The sequence below is a fragment of the Taeniopygia guttata genome, chromosome 1 (genome assembly GCF_048771995.1).
Source record: "Taeniopygia guttata chromosome 1, bTaeGut7.mat, whole genome shotgun sequence".
Taxonomy (NCBI): domain Eukaryota; kingdom Metazoa; phylum Chordata; class Aves; order Passeriformes; family Estrildidae; genus Taeniopygia; species Taeniopygia guttata.
Window position 1 is genome coordinate 35333082 of NC_133024.1, and position 26259 is coordinate 35359340.

The 26259-nt window shown below is 37.9% G+C and overlaps 1 long non-coding RNA gene across 1 annotated transcript; it reads left to right on the plus strand.

Annotated features, from left to right (window-relative positions):
• Positions 1-1619: 1619 nt before the first annotated feature.
• LOC140683707 (uncharacterized) lies at positions 1620-21294 on the plus strand. The gene is made up of 4 exons (XR_012055053.1): positions 1620-1943; positions 3054-3090; positions 3176-3244; positions 11398-21294. It is a non-coding gene; the product is annotated as an uncharacterized lncRNA (long non-coding RNA).
• The last annotated feature ends 4965 nt before the right edge of the window (positions 21295-26259 follow it).

Sequence of the window (26259 nt, forward strand, 5' to 3'; positions counted from 1 at the left end):
GATTCTTATCTGTGTGAGAACAAAGCAGCTAAAATATGATGCTGATACAATTGCAGAAGGTCTTATGTTCACACAATTAGCAATGATACATATCTTAAGGTCTGTGGCAAAGAGAACTAATGGCAAATCCTTATCCCATCTCAAGGAAGGACAGTGTTTCCAGAAAACAGAAGCTGGACACTATGATCTTGGAGATCTTTCCCAAATTTAACAGATCTTTGATTTTACGAGAAATGTTTCCAAAACATCTTTGTTTTCAAATTAATTTACACCACCCTTCAAGGAAAATTAGTGCAAACTTCTGGGAGATCTGTACTTGCTTTGACTACAAGCTTTGAGGTAAATTGGCTGGAAAGGAAACAAGTACTCATGGAACTTTTCAGCGAGGGAGACGGAAACAGAATGAAACTTACTCTGTGTATGATCTGACCTGTTCACTGACATATCTTGTGTTAGCAGATTAAAGCATCTGTTTGTCTGACCTGGCAGTGATATTCAACATTCACAATATGCCTTGAGGTCCAATCCAACTTTGCCTTGTCACTCTAAATGCGTAATTCTGATTCAGATTGCTGTTACTCAGTATTTTCAATAGACCCTGATCAGCAAGGCAGCCAAGAGATTTTATACAATGGCGGGGGTGGGATAGCTGGACAAGTGTCTGTAGAAGATAACACCTCTGGCTGCTCCATATGATGATATAGGAGTCTGGTGATGGAGGCTATCACACCAAAGACTGTGTGGTTCGCAAATTAACTTCTCTAATATTTCAGTGCCACAAAAGAAAGTTGTCTCTTGACCTTTAATGAAACCAGTCAGTAACCTAAAGCACACAGTTACTCAGGAGGCACAAAACTGTCTATTCCACTTGATTAGAATATGAAAAGAAATTTTTATTTACAGAGCAGTACATCTTGACTCTTTTAGCATTACTTTTTTTTTTTTTAGAGAAATTCAGACAAATTTCAGCTTCCTCTTTAAGATGCATGAAATCAAGCAAATCTAATTAGCTATTCACATCCTGAATCAGCTGATATTAGTGTGACTAAGTATTAAAAAATTAAACTGAAATTACAGCAATGAAGACAGAATTTAAGGAAGATGAGAATCAGATTCATTATTTGTTGTTGTCATATATGAGTTTCTTACTTTGGTGACAGAATAATCTCCAGATGATAAGCATAAAATTGTGACATAATGCAGTTACTCATACTTCATCTCTTTCTAGTCAATAGCTTTTTCCACAGGCTCTCAGGAATTAGAGATGCAAAAGAATATGTATACCAAACTGTGCACTCAGCAATGTGAGTTTCTCTCTTGTGGACTATTAATACCTTCTTTATCTATTGCAGTATGTTATTTCTTCTAATTTCATGGGCCTTGATGGACGAGAAATGAGACGGAGTTCTTCTCTGACCAATTCACCTATGTTCTATTGTGGTCTGACTTGGGACTATCAGGATAAACATGTTTCATGGTCTAATTGGGAAAATTCCACCCGGTATGGCCCTACATACAAATTTTGTAATTTATTACAAACCACATGAGTATTTTGTGATCCTGCTTCTCTCGTTACGTCATCCCTTAGTGACTCATTTCTATACACATCTATATGCAAAATGAGGTCATAAAATGCATATGTCTCCTCATCTCAGTATGGTATGTGGCCTAAGCGGATTGCATCCTGATACTGCAACTCCTCATGACCATCTCAAGTAGCTATGCCCATTTTACAGCCTCAATGGGGTGAGATAGAATAAAAATATTTGGAGCAGAAATTTTTGCAGAATACTTTTCCCACTGAGTAAAAGAATGTAGACAGTTTCCATGGCAGCATTTAGATTTTTAAGACACGTTTCTATAATCCCAGTGAAAAGGATATAGACTTGTACTGGAAGCCAAGACCTCATATGATCTTCAAAATAAGATAAGCATAACATAAGGTAAGCACTTCTTTTAAAGACCAGTGTTTTCTACTCTAAAAAATTTTAAAAAGTGTTTTCTGTCTCCTGATATGCTCTTTTTCTGAAATGACAGATGTTGAAAGATCCTTGTACCAGTGACTAAATTAATTCAAATGACTGTGAATGAGAAAATCAGGAGTGGCTGGGGACGCTAGGAATGTGTTTCCAAGGAAAAGGAGTAATTTCTTTAGAAAACTAGCAGTTTTGAGTGAAATAGTGAAAGGGAAGCCAAAACCTTCAGACTGAAGAGAAGGGTTTTTTTTGATCCTTCCTGAAAGCAAGTAGCAAAAGCATCATTGGCATAACAGAAATACTTCTTAGACAGCAGCTACAGGTTTTTGCTACAAGTTTCACCTTGGGTCAAGCCAGTGCTGATTGAACTTGCACCACAAAATAGGTGGATGCTGTCACATGGTCTTGTTCAAGGGAGAATCCAGCTGGTGTCATACAGCAAGAGCCTGTGTTCCCCTGGAGAATAAGGAATAGTTCAACAGCTGCAGTGACCTGAGGCTGGACTGAGTATAGAAGAAAGTAAATTGAAGAACCAAGAGAAGGGAAAGGAAGAAATCTGAAATTTTCAGGTCATATGCTCTTGTATGAGTGAAGCTAGAGACCAAGGGGCTGCCATGTCCTGAACGGGACAGAACTGCAATGCAAGAGGTCTGGAGTGCAGGTCTAGAGATCAACATTCCTGAGGAGGAGCTGTGGGCAGCTCACTGGCTTCCTCTGCCCTTCCTTGTACCCACAGATGGGGATTTTAGGAGGGCTGAAGTTGTTACTAAATGTTTTTTTACCAGTTTGCTAATTTCTACTATTTTTTTTTTCTTTTTAAAATTTAGGTCATGTTTAGGTCATTCTTGCTCTCCCTGGTTTTGAAAATTATTTGTCTAATATAATCTTCTTCAGTAAATCCTGATGTACTGCATGGTTTTGAAGGAAACTGGTTTATTCCCTGACCTGAGTTCTGACCTCATTTACACTGATCAGGTGTACCTGTTACCATTCTAAGAATACATGCTGAAATATGGTGCTTACATGAAAAATGTTGCATACAGAAATTAATGCTTTTCATCCATTTTTGTATTACAGTTCATACTCTGTTTCCAAAAGGATTACTTGGTCCAAGGTAAGCTTCAAGAATATTTGATATCCAGTAAAAATATAGTGTGTCTGGACCATAAAACCTGAATTCGTTTCTATTTTGTTTAAAGGGATGCATGAAGTCCTCATGGAAAAAAACTATGAGGGAGACTAACAATTTGTTAGACAGATTCACATAGGTGAGTTTGAATCTTAAACTTTTCCTGCATTTAAATTTAGGATTGGAAAGATGAACTCCTTCATTTAGCCTTCCAGAGTCTGTCAATTTACTCTGAGTTCTAGGTGTAAGTCATCTCTAATAGAAGCATCAAATTAGCTTCAACATAAATGCAAAATCTGGAAGGATTTTTAAAAATCTTGTTATTACAAACCAAAAAGGTGAAAACTGACTTAATTGAAAGGTTAAAGAAAATCGAAGTAAATTTGTATAAGTATTTTGCTTTAGGAATAAACATGGTGTGATTTTTCTCAGCAACCTTGTTTATCACACAAATATAAGTGGATTAAGCCACAGACTAATTGCACTTTATAGCCTATGAAAGGTTTCACTTGCCAAATTGTATCCTGTGTGTTTTTATGCATTTTTTAAACAAAAGTTCTCAAGACATATCATGACACCCCCCAAAGTGAATCTGTTACTATTAAACCATTATTGCACGTCATTTGGTTCTCCATGACTTACTTTTTAAATCAGCAGAGCAATAAAAAAGCTTTATGGAAGTTATTTGCCAAACTTATTGATAGTGGTGCCTCAACAGGGATTCTACAGTGTCTTTTAGTTTTCATTATGTGGGTAAGGGAGCAGTAAAATTGCATCTGGAAACTATTTAACTTCATATTTAAACAGAGGGACATAGGAAATGGAGGAGACACAGCAGTAAAGGAAGAAACCCAGAAGTAGTAAAGAGGAAAACCAGAAATCACTGCAATTATGCATATTTTGTCTTTCAAATGAGCTTTTCTTTAAAACAGCAAAAATTTTAGAATGTGTTAAATTTTGTAAAAATCAGTGAATTGATTCCTTCTGAATTATATGTCCCCAAAAGTCATTGTAAAAATGCATAGAAGGTGCAAAGGCTGTTTCTATTCACTGGAGAATGGACTTTTTCAGCCAATTTTAAAGCCTAGGCAGATCCTTATCCATTGTCAAAATTCACACAAAAATCAGACTGGAAAGTTAGTAACATGCACAACTTGCATCATGAACTGGGGTGAAAAGCCAGAAAGATATGTCTGAATCAGCTAAGGCCAGATGGGAGAAGTCTCCTCATTACTATGCTTCAGTGCAGGAATAGTTGAGTATCATTGCCTTTGAAAACAGATTGGAGAGTAAGACAACAGACTTTTCTTTGCTTCTACTTTTTATTTTCTCCCCTAAAGAAAATGCTCTTGGGAAATCTCAAGCAGTTTTCAAACTGCGTGGCTGTCAGGCAACAGCTGCTAACATGGGTTTGTACTCACACACTTGACCAGTTCATGAGGAAATCAGCAATAAACATGCATTTTTGCAGGTTTAAGTTTTGTATGGTTCACCCACTGTAGGAATCTTTTCAGCTGGCTCATGACTAAGGATGATTAAAAAGACACACCCAGTGTTTTAGCCATGTAGTTGAAATTAGATCTACAACTAAAAGGATGTCAAATGTCAAATATGAAAGGGAAGAAGATATGAAGCGAGAAGATAACTTTGAGGAAGTTGTTCAAAGAAATTGAATCACACGTTTTAATTTTGTTAGCAGCAAGGCACTCTGTGTTTTGCTGAATGGAGGTTAAAACTGTGTTTTTCTTCTATGGTTCATATGGGTCTATAAGGTTTACAGGAAATACTAGCCAAGAGCTGGAACAAACTACAATGAAGCAATGAAAGGAAAAGCTCCTTTTATTCCAGTGAAATAACTGTGTAACATAGATGACTTGGGAGCCCTGTTTCTTATTCAGATCTGCTATAGTTATATCCTGTACTTCACAAATCTTTCAGGGGGAAGAATGACAAAATCAAATGCCTCCCCCTTCCTTTTTTTTTTTTTTTTTTTTTTTTTTTTTAGAGGAAGATCGTAACATGAAATTCCCAATCAGTTTTTTTGGAGATCAGCATAGGCTAGTTGGATTCCCAAAGGAGAGAACACGAAGACTGAAAGCAGATGTAAACACAGAATTAATCAAAATAAATTAAACACTGCAGCAGTCATGGAAACCTGGAAAGTGTTTTGTCACTACATTTTTCCAAAAGGAAGTATTTGCAAAAAGACTCCTTGGCAACAGCAAGACAATACTGAAATGTAGGGATAGCTTTTAGAACCATCAATTATATACATAGCATCTAATATGTCATATTAAGAATGCAATATGGACATTTATCCAGAGAAGATTCTTCTTTTCTCTGCATTTTCCTACAGCATTTTTGTTTCAATCCAAAGAGAAAGCAGGTGATGTGTTCCTTTCCAAAAAGGGGAAGTGAATGGAGATGGAGTCTACTTACAGACTATATATACTTTGCCAATTATTTCAATGGGCAAGGAAGAAATTTGCTCCACAAAAATAACCAGCAAAACTAATATAATGACAAGAAAGGGAGAAAATTGTGGCCTTAGGTCAGAATAAACTGTGACAGAGTAATTCCAGAGAAACCCTTGTGTTTCTTTCTGCCTGATCTCCTCTGTCTCGACCCTTGTCCTGAATATTTCTTAGTTTTTGTGGTGATGTTGTATACTTGAGCTCAAACAGCTGAAAACAGATCTGCAGCAATGTAGAACTGTAGAATCATACAATAGTTTGGGTTGGATGCGACCTTTAAAGACCATGTAGTTCAACTCCCTGCCAGAAGCAGAGACATCTTCAACTAGAGCAGGTTACTCAAGACCCAGTCCAACTTGACCTTAAATGTTTTCAGGAATGGGGCATCCAGAATTCCCTGAGCAATGTGTGCTGGCCTCATTATAAAAGACCTCTTCCTTATATCTAATTTAAATTGATCCTCTTTTAGTTTAAAACCATTACCCTGTCCTATACATCTCAGAAACCACGTGAAAATCTCTAAGGGTCAAGAGAAAAGGTCTACCGGGACTTCAAAGTGTCACTAAAGAAGGGTCTAAGGGAGTAACTGTGGGACTCAGATTCAGTCAAAGAAAAGAAACTGAGAGTTTCTAGCCAGGCAGACGCCTGAGAAAGAGCTGGGAAAGAATGTAAATAATTCTTTATCTCTCTTGTTCTCACATTGTTTATAGTTAAGTTCTACCACTGTGCGTCAAGCGCTCTGCACCAATGGTGTAGTTTGTTTTCACTTCAGAATCAATGGATTTGGCCTTTGCGAAGCTCTGTATAAAAGAGCAGTGTATTTTGAATAAACCGGAGTTTTACTCTCAGCAGCCTTCTGAGTTTCTTCATTCCTGTCCTGCCTCGACAGCAACAAGTAACAATCTTTCCTCGGTGCTCTAAGAAGAGCTCTGAGCCTGGCTATGCTGGGACCATGCAGCTGTAGCAGCTTCCACCCACGTGCTGCTGGAAGCATGTTAGGCTCACACAAGTTGTTTTTGGATAGATTTGGTTTGTTTTACAGATGCTGGCTGGGCCATGCACAAAGGTGTTAGAGTCAGAAAGTCTCTTACAGCTCACAGAGAGCAAATTGCAGTTCCTACCTGTATCTTGCTGAATCCTAAGTTTGAGTTTCCTGTGTTCAGGTCCTTTTACCATCATCAAATGTCCTGAATCATGCATGATTGACCTGGCTTTCTGCTCTAGAGCTGAAGAACTCTTCCCCACTTTAGCAAAGGTATTTCACTGCCCCATTTTCTTGTTGATTCATGCATGTTAACTCTCCCATGTCAGAACCTGGGAAGCAAGGAAATTCACACTATTATCTTCCTAGTGAATCTACATCTACATGTTAGCTGACTGCAGGATTTAGAGCAGCTTTTCTACATTTATGAGTTGTTTATATTTCATGGGGTGTAATTAGTATCACAGTCCAGTGTCTGTAACAACTTGGCTTCACAAAACTGCATGCTCATTAATGCAATTGCCATACTGGGAGATATTCTACACAGCCCATTTCATACTGATGGGTTTCTTTTGATCTCATTTGGTATTAAACACCATTACTTTCTCTCCTCAACAGCTTTTCTCAGTCTTTAAATTCCCTGATGCCCCAAATGTGTTAGCTATACTCAGTACTTTAGTGCTGATCTGGAGATGCAAACTCCACTGGAAAAATTGGGTTGTGGTGACATGGGTAATTATACTAGCCAGCTAGAACAATTTTAAAAATAACTGTGTATTGATGTTTAGTTATTCATGATTTTACAGGTTTCTGAGAAGAATTTGCTATCAGTTTTTGTTTCTGTGTGCACTGTGGGATGAGTTCCAGGTAGTTTTAACAAGAATACAATATTGTCAGGCTATTTGGGATAATGCATGAAATTACCAAACAACCAGTGAGAAATTAATTGAACTAAAAAATAGAAAAGATTTTTGCAGCAAGAATTAAATTTTCAAGCAAACTCTTCTGAGCTGTCCCTCAGACATTTCAGGTTTGGGAAGGACTTCTTCATGACCTAGTCAGAGGTCTCATTCTTAAGAACTTTTCAATCACTCCTGTGCATGCTTGGAAATAGCTTGGGAAAATTTGCAATTTCTGACTACCTATGTCTCCCATCTTTAGCTATTTTGAGTGGCTTGTGTGGTAGTTAGATTTTAAGTAGACTAAAAATACATAATTCTAACAGATTTTTCACTTTGATATTCAAGCAATCAAGTTTTCCACTTGGGAATAAAATTACATATAAAAACAAAATTAAAATTTTAAAAATGATTTTAAATCGAAAACATTACGTTTCTTCATCTAAAAATTAAGAAACAAGTAATTTTCATTTTTTTCCAGGGATCTTTTTAAACCTGAAATCTCTTATTGAATGTGAACAAAGGTTCGTTCTCCTTGGAAAAGTTATTCCTAATGAAATAAAATATCCCTGTGTTTTTATTTCAGTGATCATACACACAGTTATGAGGATGAGACAGTAAACCTCTCTCTGTTTAATCGGCCACACCACCATCCTACACTGTCATTTGGTCGCTGAGATGTTACAGTGACACAAGTACTGCTGATACAATATTTGAATTGTTTCTCTCATTTGAGGACAAAGCTGGGCATCAGGATAAAGGATCCTAAATATAGGAGGGTGCAATGTATATCATGAGGAATCCATCAGAGGGTGGTGAGGCACCAGCACAGGTTGCCCAGAGAAGTTTAGGATGCCCCATTCCTGGCTGGGCAGGCTGGATGGAGCTCTGAGGAACCCGGTCTGGTGAAGGGTATCCCCTCTCTTGGCAGGGGTGATGGAATGAGATGATCTTTAAGGTCCCTTCCAACCCAAACCATCCAAGGCTTCTATGATCCTACAATTCTGTGATTCTATGATCTTCTGCTGGAAAATAAGGCCACCAATCTGTCATCCCTGTCACTGGCATTAGGGGCTGGCAAGCATTGCCATCAGTCCCTGTGCTATCTGCAGACTGATTTTCTTCTATTCATGATTTTTGTAAATGCAAATCTTGTGCAATTGTTCCTGATTTGGGACTGAATTATTGAAATGTGTAAACTGGGAGAGTGACTTTCAGTAAATAACTGAATGATGATGCAGATCATGAGCTTTTGGGTATAAACTTTATAGAATATGTGTGCTAATGTTTATGAAACATTCAGGAGCTGAGAGCATTTCCTCTACTATCTACAAGATGTGTAAATACTTTATACACTTGTGAATGCATTTTGTTATTGTTTTTACTTTTTCCCTGAAATCCATTCTGTGTTCTGTATGTCAAACATAAAACATCAAATACATTTTGAAAGTGAAAATATTTGTTTCAGTTAATGGAAATCGCTCACATAGGCTGTTTTTTCCTGTTAAAAGTGGGCTGCTATTTCCTGTTAAAAGTGGGATGCCTTTTATAATTTGAAGGTTGTATTAGATTTTTAATTATATGTTTCTGTATAATACTACTTAAATAGAACTTGAAAAATATTTCTTGTGTAAAGAATAAGTGAAGTTTAATGCATGATTTCCATTTAATTAGACATTTTCTGCTTTAATAGTTTAATTCCCAGCCTTAATTTCATTTCCATAATCAAGCCATGCTTAGACTGTTGACACACCATTACTTCATCAAATATTCACTACAATCTTTGCTTTCCAAAATTCTCATTACTCTAAAATGAATTGAGAATATTTGACTAATGCTGAAAGACAATGAAGTTGACAAAGTCAGTGAGGAAAGTTCAACTGTTGAAACAGCCCTGGTACTGTGAGTTTTACAATGACAGAAAATGTTAAAAATACAGTAAGTACAGTGAAAAATGTGTATTATTGTTTGCCCTGTAAATGGCTAATTTCTCTCTTTGTTACTCAAACACATTATGTGGAAGGTCCTTCCATTAAAGTTCTTATCAAATGTATAAGCCAATTATTAATGAAAGTTTTGAATATGCCATCAGTTAATATAAGGGTTTTTAACCAAAATGTTTATGAAGTCTCTCCCCAGATTATTTTCCAATTTTATGTAAATTAGTTCTAGACAAAGGACTAATCTGGGGAAGGAATAAGAAATTTCACTCAAGTGTCTTTCTAGTAGAGCCAGTTCCTGTCTACTGCTGCATGCAGTTCAACTATGCTAACAGCTGTCTCTTTCTGGATACTGGTGTTGTAACTGGAAATGTAGGCAGGGATAAGATATAGGGAGTGTTGCTCACCACCCTTAAATTATCATGAAAGGTCATGGAAATATGTTTTTACTTAGAAACAGGCAGATGGGCTTTTTGTGAAACTGCCCTAAATTGTAGCCAGATGTATAAAAGGTGGAGAAGGGGATGGCACTCCCCCCTCAAAAATGTCCTAAGATCACCAGAGGAGAAAGGAACATGGAAATTACAGCTTTATCAGAATTAAGAACCATTTGTACCCTGGATTATGGCCTTAATCTCCTAGGTCCTTGAGCAGGCACTTGGCTGTTTCAGAAATCTTTTTTATTGTTTTGATATTTGGGTTATGGACTAATAATGCTCAGGATCCATTTTTTTGCCTTGAAAAATGACCATGAAGTTCTTTTAATACAAGTAACAGCAAACAGACCAATTCAAATCTGTGAGAAAATGAAAGTGTTGAGTTCACTAATATGTTGAGGCACTTAAAGGTTGCTGTTTTACTGCCACTGGAGCTTTTCACTACAGTCATCTTCTACTCATGCAGTCAGAATGAATTTTTTTTCATGTTAGGGTAATAGAGGGAAAAAAGGTACACTTTGGGGCAGAGGTGTGTTTTGGAGAAACTGTAAAAAGTATTACTGTCTGAAATACAAACCATCCATCTTGTGAACTTTTCTGGTAGCTTCTAAAGAAAAGAAAACAGCATATTTAGCTCAAAAATCTAATTTCTCATTCTTTTCTTTCTGTTTTATTTTAAATTCTGTTTCCAGTCTTCATAATAATCTACTCCCAGTCCTTTCATCCTATAAAACAAAATTCTTTGACATGAGATTTTGGTGCTCTATTTTTTGGTCTTTCACAGGCTTTGCTAAAATATTAACATGCTGAGGAAGGATTCTCAGCAAGTGAGTAGTCAGTACTAACACACCCTATATATACACTCATATGTATGCATATATATCTATATGTGTATATACACAGATACTAAGTAGCAGTATTATTATTTAAATAAATTAAATGCATTCAAAATGAAATATGAAAATATACCATAGATGGTATATACTCAAGATGGTCTGGAACTATGAAGCATTAAGTGTTGAACACAACTTTTATCTCAAAATTCCTTAATGTTTTTAGACACAGACCACATCTTAGACCTCAGCTGCACAGCACCAAACATTGTTTGGGTTCTGTGAGAGTTATTTCTGAAAAAATTAGACAACTTGGACAACTGGTTGCATTGGAAGCTGTCTCTGCTTCTACACAGGGAGTGACCTCTCTAAGGATGGGATTTGTCAGGTACTTATTTTTCCTGTGATGTAACATTTGCAAAATATTCATTTGGATAGTGCTGCCTTTCAGTGAATGATACTGTCACATTCCCACTGAAAAATTTGTAGAAAGACATGAATGATAAGGAACAAAAGTATTTTTCTTAAGCCTGAAAATAGATAAAATGAACTGTTATATCTGTGGGAAGGTTATACAACCTTCCTTTACAAATTCTATATTAAGCCATGTTTTTTCCCCTCTATACGGAAATATCTCACAAAAACCAAGTGTGTGATGAAACACCCACTATATTCCTAATTATTTCTCATCCTAACTATCTGACAGAAGTGAAATGATTTCTTTCAGGGGCAAAGGAGTACTCTGGGCTCCTGGAGCGAACATGGTGTGCCAGCTCCAAAGAAGGAGACTGCAGCTGCTCTCCAACTAAGACCTACTGACAATCACATGTCTGGTGGGATGTGAAGTTCCATGCCATCTACACTAATAACAGGTCCATTGTTTGTCTGTAAAATTCCTTTGGATACTGTAGAATTCACTCTTGCTGCTTTCTGTTTTCAGAAGACAAGACTAATGATACAACATACAATATAAACCAGTGGACTGCCAGGAGAGAGCTTAGTGCATTTCTGTGTAATTAAGGACTGTATTTCTCCTTCAGCAGCCGTTCAAAGAGAATACAATTTCTTTTGCACTGGCAGAAGTCCTAGGCATCACTGCACAATTGCAGCTTTCTGATGCACTTTGGAATTTGAAAATCTCTGGTTCTTGTAGCTCATAGACAGGGTTGAAGTAGAAGTACTAGAGTGGGGGCATTAAGAACAGGAAATAAGCAAAGAACAGCAATGTCAGTGAAATGTTTTGAGCAGCAATATACAAAGGTAGGAGATTGGCTGATGCATAATCTTCCAAATTTTTGGCATTGTCTAATACTTGTCTAGTACTTTCCTCTGCAGAGCTAGTGTAAAAAACAGTTCCCACAGCTATAATTCAACAAGATGAACTTTGCCTCACTAGGAAGCCCTTCATTGTGTTTTTTGGACCTTAAACTTATCAGTAGTTGGAAGAATACCTGGCTGATTCTTCACTACAAAATTCATTTGTAGGCTAATTACTGTAATAATCTGTTTTATGAGTTAAGATTTAAAGCTGTCTATGCCAATCATTGACTTATAATTTCTATTAGTTACTGATGATATCTAAACAGTTTTAACATACATTCCAGATTAGGAATCTAGGCAGAATCTGTTTTATGCTTCAACTCACACAGACACGCTGAGAAGAAATGGCTATATTTATTATACCTAATGAAAAATGTATTTCACTATACTGAGCCCTAAAATGTTGGAGAATATGTTGCTGTTGAGAATATTTCCCTGCTCGGAAAGCAGATGTACAACTCTCCTTAGTGACAGTTTGTAGAAAGGGGTAAGTGGACACCATTCCTTCATTTTGCCTTAAAAGAAAAATGAGCATTACAGAATGTGCCTCAGGGCTACCTCAGAACCACCTGACTGATCACAGAATACTTGCATGGCTTGGATTGGAAGGAACCTTTAAAGATATTCTAGTCCAACCCCTCTGCAATAGGCATCTTCAACTTGATCATCAGTGCTCTTTTATAAATGTCACTTTTTCTTCATACCTGCCCACCCTACATAAGCATCTCTCTACAACAAACATTTGTGTTTTCAGTTCAGTGCTCCCAGAACTGTCTTCCCCCCACTGCCTTTATTTCCTGCTTGCTTCTAAACCAAACAGCAGAAACTATTTAGTAAAAAGGAATAACATATATTTTATAATTTCTTATATAACAGAGAAACAATAAGCTGGTGTTAATACCATTTGATGCAGAAATGCTGGAACTGAGTCAGAGTTAATAGCAGCACAGTGACAGCCAGAGTGACTTGATAAATGACAGCTTTCTCTGATTATCTGTTCTCAGAGGAACTCTCTCTGCAACTAGGATGCTCCTTCTAACTTCCTCCCATCATGGGTGTGGAGGAAATAAAGTCTGTAACTTTATATATACTAGAGCTTCCCGCTCCGTCTCTCCCTCCATTTGCTTTGCTCCATCCTTCCACATAACTAAATTATTTCAGCCCAAACTTCTCTTGCATGGTTCCTGACAAAGGCAGATGCTTGCTCATTTGAAAATCTGAAGGAAAAATTTTGATATTAAAATAATTCCTGTGTTCCTGTGGCAGTGGCTTGGAAGTGATGTGGTGCTGCCTTTTCTGACCTTCCCATGATGAATTCATTAGTCTTCCTGGAGGTGCCAGAAGATCAGCAAAATACTTGTTCTTTTTGTCTGTCCCCAGACAGCATTTCTGAGCAGAGTGAAGTCATATCTTTGATAGAAGATATGACATGAATTTCAACACCTTATTGCCATTTCAGAGTATTTAGTCTAAGAAAAAGATAGAGGTTACCTCAGCCCATATTGAAATTGTGTATGAAAAGCATCTGGAAGAACAGATATGCTCTTCCTTAACCAAATGAGATGTGACCTTCAGCCATGGGAGAAACCACAATGTGCTTTGTGTCGTGCAGAGGTCCTCTGGCAGATGTGCAAGGCTGCCAAGGGTTTCATTTAGAAGTGAAAGTGTAAGGCTCTGCAAGGAAGGATGAGCTCTTCAGAGCTCCCTCCATGGAGAAGCATCATTGAATATTTCTTCAGGCAGAACTTATGAAGCAATCTATGCTGTCATACCAAGGATTTAATGGACACTGTGCTTACATCTACGCTGCTACTGAAAGGAAGGTAAGAATCAGGAATAGATAGTAGGTGATATGGATGTTTACAGGTTCAGGGTTTGAGTTTTCCCAATTCTACCCATTTGTCTAACAATATGTATCACTTGTGAGAGCCAGTCCATACCCAAAGGCCAACGGAGTGATTAGGGAAGAAACACATGGTGAGGTCCAGAAAGAAGAGCAAACAAGCTGAGTGAAGAGGGTGGCTGGAAACAGCCTCATAATGGCACAGGCTTCACTATGTCTTTCCTTCTGGATATGTTTAATGAACAAATCTAACAAACAGAGAGATAACAGAAGGAGAATCTGCAGAGAAGGTCCAAATGGAGGCTGAAAGGATGCTAGGACAGAGGCAGCAATGCTGTTTATGTATCAACCATCTCATGGGTCTGATGTAGGGAAGCTTCAGAGGTGAGGCTGGAGGAGCAAATCTGAAGATTCTGCTTACTGCAGACCTCTTTTTGGTGTGTTTGGGTTTTTATAAACTATTTTTGCTTTGACTTTTAGGAGAATTTTTTCCCTATTTTCTTTCAAAATGATGAAAGAGGAGAAGTTGTTCTGTTCTCCTGGATGTCTTCCCTTAGCCAGGGCAGTTTCCCAAGGGTTCTTGGCCTAGGGAAGTGCCAAGTAGCTAAGCGAGGACAGCTGGGAGAAACAGGGATGGGATGTTAAACTGCAGCTTCTATTTCCTGAATAAATCTGCAACCAACAAGACAGCCTCATGTAAGAATTTAAGGTCCTTGCCTTTCCTCATCTAAAATTTTTTTTTTTCTATTATCTGAGGTGGTGAGAGGAAGGCAACACAGAAATGTTCAAGAAATTTGTTTTCTCTTCTAGACACACAACCATGACAATTAATTACTGATAACAGTATTGGAGCGAATCTGGAATCTATTTGTCTCATAATTTTATTATTCATTCCAGTCTCCCCATATGGAGGTCTGTCTATTTCAGTTTGCAATCTACATTGGGATAAATTATCTCTAAGAGCACCCATTTTCCTTTATTGGCTGTAACAGACTTTAGTGACTGGTTCAGCAGGATGGAGATATCAACATGAGTCTCAGATTAATCCTTCTTCTCAAACATTGATTAATTCTCTAATCCTAGAGTCCAAAAAATTTAGACTATATACTAATGAAACCAAATCATTTTTTCACAACCTCTAGGTTGTCTGACAATTTGTTAGAATGCTCAACCCATGGGTGCTTCCAGATTTCCTCTGAAGCAACAAATGTGAACTGAGACCCTCAGATTGTGTGTTAAAGAGCAATGTTTCATTTTATTTCATCTTTAGAGAAAACATACCTTGTCATCAGATGTGACATGTTCTTTGAAGCTATCACTTCAGTAATATTAATCTATCAATCTTTTTAAATGAGCCATGCATTGTAAAGAGAAGGATACTCATCAAATGAAAAGCTACAGCTGGAAGGAAAGGACTGGCTTCTAACAAGTAGGTTTGTTCTTTTTTTCTCATGCATTATAAAAAACTCTCTGTGCAAACATAGATGCTTCTATATCCACTGCAATTATTGCCAGTCTTCTTTGGAGTGTTTTTTCAATCAATTCCATCCTAATTACTTTTAATTAGGAATTAGGAAATTTTATTCTAGCTAATGTTTCTTTCTGAGATAAATCTCTGGAAGGAATGGAATTATCTATGCCCATATGGTCAGAAAAGAGTTGTTTGTGGTGTTTTGATTTTTTTTTTTATTTTTCCCAATTGATTGACTATGCAGCTTTTCAAACCCACAGAATTCTTGATATAGCAATTCAAGCTGCCATAAAGTATTAGTCTATACTATTGTAGTCATACTGATGCAATTCATCATATGCTTAGTTTTAAACTGAGAGGCATGACTCTTCTTAACAGTTATCCTGGAATTAGAAAAGTAATTTTACTTTGGTTACGGTTATCCACATTACAATTTTTGTCTTTAAAATGTTAATAATATCATTACATTTGTGCAACCTTTCTGCTTAATTTCCCTAAATTGATAAAACTAGTCTGACCTGTACAAGATACAAAGTCAAGACAGAGCAACATCAAAGAATGTCATTAATTTCGATTTCCAAGGTTAGTTTTCTTAATACTGTCATTAAGACATGCTATAAAATTTTAACTTAACCAAATCTTTATTATACTTATGGTGTAGGGTTTTATATTTTCTCTTTGATAGTAATAAAACAAAGGACTAGTTAAACCAGTATATTGATCTTTGAAATAAAATCATATGCATGTCCAAGTGTGTGTGTGTAATGCAAACGCAGATATGACTTCAAATATTTAGGTAGAGAAACATCTTGACAAGACCTGATGGATTTGCTATTCCTTTTTAAAGGAGGTTATTCAACTTAAGCACTGTCTTTTTCAGTATGCTTTTATGGTTCATCCTAATGGAAATAATAACACTGAATAGCTGGATAGCAATTCACATATTCAAAGCACTGTGCAAACATTAAGTAATACAGTTACACAACATCTAAATAACTATAATACCGGCTGTCAAGGCAATGAAGAAGCAGACAAATGCAAAAGACTGCAGGCAGCTCTGGAATGGATTCTGCAGCGAGGAGGGAGGAAGCAAGATCCCTCCCAGTGGAGGGGGGCTCGGTGTGCCTTACGCTCCAGGTTTGCATTGTTCTGTTTCAGCACCTACAATGCTGTGTTTAAAGTATTAATTAGCAGGTAGCAGATGCTGGTCCTTTGCCAGTTCTGCCTTGGAAGTATTTCTCTGCTGTGCTTGAAAATACAATGATGCCAATTCCATGTTTTTAGTGACTGGTTTCCTATTGAACTTCTGGGCATAATTCTGGTTACTGACACTTTGAAAAGTTTTTTTTTTTTTTTTTTTTTTTTTTTTTTCTGTAGTCTTTCTTATTTTCTCCTCCTGTTTTGGGGGTTTTAAAGACAAGCTGCTGACAAGAATGCAGAAAAAACTCCTGTTTTGGTGTCTCAGGTGGTGGCACTCTGTCACTGTCAACTTTACATTTTATCTGGTTGATGTGAAGAATATGCTGACAAATTTATTGAAATGTTTGAAGGATACAGTTAGACACATTTCATTCTTTGCAGCCTTCTGTTAATTTTCTGGTTTAGAAATCAGTGCTGCTGAGGTCTGTTAAACAGTAGCAGATTTTGCAAAAGCCCTCTGTTCCTTAAGGACTACAGCTCTAGGCACATTGCTGAGTGACAAATGTAATTTTTTTTGTTCATTGTACATTGTTCATTATTATAAAATAATCTATTTTCCTGTAACCATGGCTGTACCTGACTCCTCTTTGCCATGTTGGGTATATCATACTTCAATAATAAAGCAATCTGGAGGTCTACTTAAAAAGCACTGAACACTATTTAAGTTTAATTCTAAGCTGGGAAGAATGGGTCTAGACTTTTGGCCTTCAAGGGAAAAGGAAAACTTTTACTTCCATTGTTAATTTCCATACTTAAAAATACAACTCCCTCTTTTCTTTATGAGCTGTCTTTAGTTGTACATTTTTAAAAGTGGTGTATGATTATGACTGTGCACAAAGTTTATGAATAGATTGCTCCACACATGTTTGAAATAAAGCAGCAGTTGCTGGGAGATGTGCAAGTGTTTAGCTGTGAATAGAGTTCTGCAGAGCAATTCAGAACCTGTCATATTCCCTTGCTTGTGAAAAGTAACATATCTTTAAAGATCACATTCATGGTTGTTCTGTTTTTTACCATGTACTTAAAAACAGGCACCTGAGAACAGGCCAGCACTCCTAGTGCATTGTGATATTGTTTTACTAATTAGCAAATATCTACTAGCAAAAGTTGTTAGCAATTGGCTGGTTTCTATTACTTCTCCCTGCAAGGTTTTTCTTCTCACTGCACAAGTGAAGAATTTATGTTTTGAATGCAGTGTTAAATTATATTTATGTGTGCAATTGTAGGAGAGCAACAGGAAACAAAGAAAATTGAACTTAAACTTTCTTTCTGAATATTGACTGGTGATGTCTTGAGAGCAATTCTGTCAGACTCCAGTGATCTGTGATGTTTTGTGAAACCTTTTTGTGAAGCTGATGTTCAAATTTTTTAAACTCTTGATAACTTTACTGTGTTTCCAAAACCTGAACTCCTGTCTTCATACCTTGCAATGCTGTCACCACCATTTGTGTCTCCAAAGTCACGTCGGTGCCTTCACACAATGCGCCTCTTCTGACAGCGGTAATGATGAAGCATTTCTGGGTTTGTCGTTAAAAACCAGCAGATGTCGCAATTTCCCCAAAAAGGGCAGATTTCTCTCCAGTCTTTTGAAACTGCAGCAACTTCTTAGGTATTTTTTGTGCAGTATTCCACACAGCAATAATTCTGTGTGAGGTAAATTATTGTTGAGCAACATGCTCGAACCATGAGCTCTTTTATGTACTTTCACTTTAAAGGTGAATACATTGATATTAAAATATCCCAATTTTACTCGCTGAAATATAAAGGAGACATTGCTGTGATGCTGAACACCTTAGGACTGGGTCACTCTCTCAGGTTGCTTATTGTACAAAGGCATTTTCTCAGTTTATTTGCCACAGAATCCATTCAGTCCCATTTGTTGCCTGAGCAATCCTTTTGTTGCTGCTCAAATGTCTGTCTAAAATGGTTAAATGGATTCCAGTTAATGAGATGCGGCACTGAGGGATTAAGTAAATACTTTTAAAATGAAAGTATAACTGATGGACTATGCCTATTAGTTAAATAAACTAAAATTTGTCTTATGTAACTTTAGCTGCTTAAAAATTGGATAGTTTTTTTGAAGAAACTGTTGTGCCTCCTTCTGCAGTTAAGGGAGAAAAGCAAATGTGTATGAGGGCCATGTCTTCTCTTCCTAAGACTAGTGCTGGAAAAATGTTCTATGGAGACACTTGTATTTCTCTGTTAAGTATAGAAGGAATTTAAACGGCTGTTGCAACCTTGATGATTATTACTTTGAAGATGGTTAGAATTAGGTGTTGTTAATAGGAACACTGAGTAAAGCCTGTTCTGCTTTACTTTTTTGGCTGCAGCCTGTTTTTAAAAAAATCAGACAATGGTGTTCTTTATCTCTATCAGCAGCAGCTAAAGAGACAATATTCATCCTATTGCAGCTATACAAGTACTTGTGGCTCTGTTGGAATAGTACCTAAGCTCAGGCTTAAGCAAAGAACTCATCCAAATGGAATACTTATCCATATGCATTCCTAGATTTGCACTAAAGAAAATAAAAAAAGCCCAGTGGAGATAAATTTTAGTTTAAAAATAATAGTAAGTGTTGATTTTTCAGTTTTTTGAGATTAGTTTTACCAGGAAGAGAGTGAGATGCATTTAACATTAGCAGTCTGAGATTCAGACATGTAGACTGAGCTGGCTGTCCCAGCTCTCCCTGTAATCCATATAGAACAAGTGAGGGCTGAACAGGAGTCTGAGCTTGCATGTAAAAAACTGTCATCTCCTCTCTTACCTGTAAACACAATTTATAGAAGTATCTTGCCAGCTAATGTGAGGTAGGATGAATCCTCTGCAATAATAAAAAAAAAAAATAGAAAAAGGGAAAAGAAATAGTTAAAAAAATCTATGTGTTAAAATAAGCATATGCATAGACCATATTTTTATATTCAGAAAGAACTTGCCAACTTGAGCTTGTAGTGTGATAGCGCAGATAAAAAGTCAAAATAATAATGAAGATGCATCCTCTACAATAGACTGCAATAACAGAAAAGGCTTCCAGCCTGTGGGATGCCAGATAATAAGGAGTCGAGAGCAGAGATAAGCTGGGATGTCTTGTTCCTCAGAGAGCTCCATTTGACAGGCTGGTGTTCCTTCCCATTTACATTTCAGGCAGCAATAAAAGGGGGTGGGGGCCAATATGTGCCCACTAAAAAAACTCCTGGAATGTTTTCCAACCAATAGCCACAATACAGATGTCTGACTTGAAAAAAAAAACCAAACAAAAACCCAAACAAATAAAAATAAAAACCAAACCAACTAAACAAACAAAAAACCCACCAAAAAACCCCAAAAAAAACCAAACAAAAAACCAGACTAAAATAATTTCAGTAATTAAGAGAAATTCTTGTGAAATGTGTAAGGGAATCAGCCTGACCTGAGATGGGAAGAAGCTCTGTGCACTGCATGGAGGTATTAAAGTGTGCAGTATTCCACAGAGCTCCTGCTGACATTCAAAACTCCCCACAACTGACCTGCTGGAGAGGAAATTGTCACTAAGGGAAAAAGGGATCAAGTGGACAGAGAAGACGTGGAGAAGTGACACTACCTGACCCGCACATTTCTCCATAGCTGCCACCTTGCACTCTACACAGCAGCAGCGTGGGGCATGTGGAAACAGCCAGCTGCAGCTTCACTTCCCGAAATTGGCCCTGGAATCAAGGCTAAGTGTACTGGGATTGATGTCTGCTGAGGGCAAATATTGGGATAAAAACAAGCTTTCGTTATTGCTAAATAAAACTAAATAAAAGAATTTTATCTGTGTGAACCTCACCCAAGAGACTTAGGGTCTAGAGTCAGTTACAGAGAGAGACAGAATAAATGGGGAAACTCCATAGTGACTTTGATAATTCAGGAAAATTGTCCTTGTTCAAGGTCAAAGGTAAGAAGTTAATATTTTTTTTTACCTCTCTGACCAAAGGGAATCATGCTGCTTAAAACACTTCAGCACTCAAAGCTAAGGAAAAGAAGTGATACCTGGCAAAATTCATGTTTTCAGCATGGCTGCACGCTAGGACTGCAGTCTTTGGGGTGCCTGAGCACCTCCTTTCCCCTTAGCTGAGGTTGACACTTCTAATCCCTCCCTTTGTCATCCTCAGGAAATTTAGTGTCATTGTCACATCCCTTCCACTTCTGCAGCCTCCCCTCTCCTCCCCTCCGCTCCCCCACTGAAAATGTAGTTTGTGGTTAGCAGGAAATATTGGGACAAGATGTGGAAAACTCTTACAGAGAAAGAATTCATCCTTGCTGTCCAACAGAAGGTATAGAAAGCTTGATCACATTATGACCAACTACTCTTTTTAATGTTATTGGTGGAACCAAATCTGTGCAGAGAGTATTTTCCTGGACTGCTGAAAAAGGAGGTTACTTTTCTCTGGTTTGATACAAGCAGGTCAGGTTTGCACATCACCTTTTACATTCCTTCTGAAATATTGCTAAAAGTGTTATTTGGAGAGTGAGGTCAGTTTTGTATAGATTGTTATTTAAAATATTGTGGGCTGCAAGGAAATAATTTACTCTTCAGCATTTCTACACTGATTGATCAATATTTATTTTTTTCTTTCCTTATTCTCATTTTAATGACAGGAATTTCAAAACAAATTGCCTGGACCCGAAAGCTTAGTCACATCCACTGACCCCTAAAGTACTACCCACGCAGTCAGAGGTAGAGTTGTAACCCTGTGGCACCTGGCAGCAGCTGTAAAAACAGATGCAGCTTATTGTCACGATCAGACAGGTGAAAAGTTAAATGAAAAATGAGGCTGATTTATGAAGGAAACTCATCAGGAAAAACTTGGCAGCAGATGGGAAGAGTCCTTACAGGTATCTAAACAATGTGTGACAGTGCAGTTTTTATATTCTTGATTCTTGAAGAGGAAGTGAAATTGTACTTCAGAGCCATAGAGAAAAGAAGATTCTAAGAGTTAACTTGGAGTCTCTTTAAGATGTCTGTTGAAGGGCTAAACCCCACTTTTTCTGTTTGGTGTGGTTTTTCACTCTATTTTTAAAACAACACCAATATTCTCTTATGCTTCTCATCACCTTACAACAGCCTTAAGAAATTACATCCTTTATGAGAGAACTCTATAGTCATGATCTGATTTAAATCCTCCTTTCCCTCTTTTAATTCAAGCCAGGAGGTATTATATTGGGTTTTGGTAGTGTGGGACTGCAGAAGTGTCTTCTGTGAGGAGCTCTGGAAGCTTCCCTCTTGTCTGATGCCAGCCAGATCCAGGACAGACCCACCCCTGGCCAAGGCTGAGCTCAGCACCAGGAGTGGAAGCACCTTGAAGGTAACAGATGTAAGAAGGGGGAAAAACTTCTGGGTAACAGCAGCCAGAGGAGAGGAATGAGAATATGTCACAGGAACAGCCCTGCAGACCCCCAGGTCAGTGCAGAAGAAGGGGCAGGAGGTGCTCCAGGCACTGGAGCTGAGATTCCCCTACAGCCCCTGGTGCAGCCCATGGTGAGGCAGCTGTGCCCTGCAGCCATGGAGGTGCAGGGTGGAGCAGAGATCCACCTGCAGCCCCTGGAGCATCCCATGCTGGAGCAAGTGGAAACTTAAAGGAGGCTGTGACCCCTTGGGAAGCTCATGAGACTCACATTGGAGCAGTTTGCTGAGGATTGTCTCCTGTGGGAGGGACCCAAGGCTAGGGCAGGGAAGAGTGGAAGGAATCCTCCTCCTGAGGAGGGAGGAGCAGCAGAGACAATGTGTGATGGATTGACCACAGCCCCCACTCCCTGTGCTCCTGAGCTGCTGGAGGGAGGAGTTTTTAGGAAAGATGTTTTCAAGATTTAGCTCTTCTTTTTCATTACCTTACTCTGATTTTATTTGCCATAAATTGAGTTAAAGTCGAGTTTGTTTTGCCCATGATGGTAATTGGTGAATGACCTTTCCCTGTCCTTATCTCCATCCTCAAGAATTTAGTTATACTTTTTTCCACCACCATGCTGAGAAGGGACAGAGCAGTGTTGGTGGGCACATGGTATCCAGCCAGGGTCAACCCTTCACAGCTGTTTTCAAGAGCCCTTCATTCTGTAAATTGCCTACTCACTAATGAGACCTGTTTTTCTATTTTTTATTAAATCTTTCTTCCCACTCCCAAGTCCAGGCTGACAGACACTATTATGTAATGTTCTAGCCTTAGTTTTTCTCCAGCTTTCTGTTACTTTTTAATATTATTAATAATTTGTGTCTGCCTCCACAGACAGACAAAGATTTGGATGAAAATTTTTTGAGAGAGGTTCCTTTTGGTCAGAAAAATGTTGGTTTTAGAAAACCATCTATTTGTGAGAAAACAACTTTTGTGGCAGGGTTTTTAACAAACAATAACTTCAACCTTGAGTAGATTTGACTCTAATATCATAGAAAGAGCAAGCATTCCACTGCAAAATATCAACCAACCAACCAAATAGCTAGATCCTGAGCCCAAGTTAGTTCTGTAAATAATAATTAAAAAAGCATTAACTTTTTGTCTATAAATCAATTCAGCTTATTTCCCAGAGGCCTACTGGCTATTCTATAACACAAGAGTTTTTTTCATGACAAATAAATACAAATTTTTGCATACTTATGATGCTCCAAGCTTATAAACAAGAGAAGGATTGTAGGGAGATGAAATACCTTGTATTAGAGCAGATGGCAAGCTTTAAGGTACGTAAACTTCAGTTCTTTGCATTCCTGAAATGTGCTTTTTTTTTTTTTTTCCCTAGCTATAACATTTGGCTTAATAAAATATATTGTTTCTGTTGACAAAACTTCCCTTCTGGAAAAGCTTGTCTCTTTCTAGTCTGCTGCAGCAAAAAGAAAACCCAAAAAACCAACAAACTCAAAACAAAACCAATATCTCAAGCAAACGCTTCTTTTCAAGCAGACTGTCTTGCCTTTTGGAATTTGTGAAGACCTTCATCAAACCTTTTTTGTTCTCAGCAGGAGAGGATTTCAGAAACATTTCTGTTCTCACTGTGCCTCTGGACTGATGGTATTTTAGTTAGATGTGAAATTAGATGAAAGAAGTTCAGTCTTCTTCAAGGCTATCAAAGTATACAATACACCCATTGCACACAGAAGAGAATAGGTACATGCAACACCTAAAGCAGAAATTTTATTCTCAGTAGCATGTTGCCTCGGAAGCCAATGGGTTCTAATGGCCTAAGTCATCTCAAGTTCCCATTTCTCACATTTCCAGCCTCTTACATAGAGCTCAAATTGCCAGAAATTGTAGATTTCTTCAAACAGAACTAGCTCTCAAAAGAATAATTCTCCCATATTCCTTTCTGGGAGAAAACCCATTTTCAGGGCAAGGAAACACAGGGGAGTTTCTAAAGGATTTATCCACAGGATCATACCTTCAGGTATGATCTTGTGGAGAAAAAAATTGGGGTCTGGGTTTTCAGTGTGCCATATCCGTACTCTAGGTTGCCTCCTAAGGCAACCTGAACACCATTAATTTCTAAGCAGATCCCTGCTGGAGCAAAGAGTCCATGCAGATCATCAGTAGTAATTGAAGTCTGTGTGAAGCTGGCCACCAAGGAATATCAGCTTACATGCTCCTAGCCATACTATCCTAGCATACATAACTTTTTCTGCAAGTTTGTGTGTCTCTTTTTGGTGCATGTACCCCAGAATACTGACAGGAACAGAATAGGCAGAAACTGGGTGTGTGCAATCCTTGATCAAACTGTACTGGGAGCTGAGAAGCTCAGCCTTACCTTTTTGGTTCTGATATTTTGCTCTTTTAGAGAAATGGTAGGAAGACATTATGGTCTATAGGAAAATATCCCCCAATTTAATAAATGACTGCCTTGTGTTAGGTAAGGTATTGTGGATAGCTGAGATGTAGCTAGGTAACAGCTGCTCATAAACACTGGTATAAGGAGAGCTCAGATAGTCTCAGTTTAGCAAAAATGTTTGCTGTTTCCTCCCCCCTCTCCCTCCAACTATCTAATCAAGAACAGCAATTAAGAGCTCTATCTAATCAAGAAGTTCTACTTTTTTGCTTGAGTGGTAGCAGCACTGCAGCGTACAAGTAACTTTGTAGCTCCATGATTTCCATAATGCATGTCCTGTTTTGGATTTGCATCATTCCCAGTAGATTTATCTACCAGTAGTGCCCATGCTCTTGACTTTTGCTGGTCAAAGCAGTGGATGAAGCAGAAGAAGGTATGAAGGAGGTTGAAGTGGGAACTTACCTATCTTTCTTCGTGGGCTTGTTTATTGGGAAACGATATTCTGCTCTGTTTTTTATTGACACTGCCCTCCAGGAAAACTGCTGTTGTCTCCATCTCTTCTGTCTGCCAGCTGCTCAAGCTCAGCTCAGAAGTAGAGTTTTCTTTAAATTAAAGTGCTCAGTGATCTGAAAGCAAAGCATTCATGGGACTGCTTACCTTTCAGAGGGAAGAAAAAATAGACCATTAAATATCTGATCAAGGAGTGTTGTACGTAGTAGAGAGCAAATAAGATATAAGTGAAAAAAAATAGTGTAAATTTTGTTTTAGAGACTCAGCAAAGACATAATGAGATCAATTCCAATTTCCAAAGTCAATTTTAATGCTGGTGTTTCATGTTGTTTTTTGTGAATATGCCTGTAGACCTTTCAGACTAAGCATTAGGATTAAGGAACAGAATTACAGAAATTTTATTTGATAAAATGTGATTAATCTAAAGTTTGCTAATAAGTGGAAATGGTCATAAAGAAACTACTCTCTATAGCTGATTAATACAGACTATACCACCTGGCAAGTCCAGATGGTTTTATGCCATCATCTGTATCCTCCATGAAATGTATGGTCTTGATAGCATTTGAAACAGCATCCTGATAAGAGGAAAGGGAATGAACCAGGTACATTAGATACCAGACACAGACCACTGATTAGGTCTGGTAAAACCTGGGGTGTTTTTGGAACAGATTGCAGATTTCATTGGTAAGAACAAAATGCAGAAGGGGTCTTGCCAGAACTTACATCTGCAAGAGGAATTATGCTGCAACCTGGTGAGCACTACTGTGCTGCTTTCATCAGCCTTTTAATCTAGTGGAAGCTGCATGAGAGGTTATGGTGCCTTACCAGAGCCAGCCCTGTAAAGATGAAAATGTCTGAGCCTACCAAATACTGGAGGAATGTACCTATGAAATCCATTTCACTCAGAAGGATTTGGATGCATACTGGGAGACTGGGTCAGGCTTCCAGCTGCAAGAGGAGGTGGCTGTAGAGTTTCCTCCTGGTGCTTAGCAATGAGGATGTGTGATTTTGATATTTTCTGGCCTCAGAGGATAGGAAGCAGTATCACCAGCAACCTGAACCACAGCTTTGTGCACCAAAGGGGGATTTTTTTTCTCTCCTGTCTATAAAGACTATTTTACTTGAATAGAGGAGTTTGATATTTAATGAGCTAGAGAAGCATGAACAAGGCTATTGCCTTGTGGAGAGGTGTCATCTGGGGTGAGGGGGAAGAGAAGTTTTATTTACCGATGTAGTAAATATGTTATTTTTGTCACACAGTTTCTCTCTTTAATGTGCATTTATAGAATCATCAAAGCATAACAATCTGCTGGAGAGTTATGGCAAATTCTGCAGGTAAGGTTTATCCCAGCGATAAGAACAGTTGCCTAGAAGGTGAAAATTTCAAATCCTTGAAGACAGACTGGGATAATAACCACACTCTTTATCTAGGCAAGTTCCCTTACTGCTGAGCTACTAAAAAAGAAGGAAGATGACCTTGTCTTTCT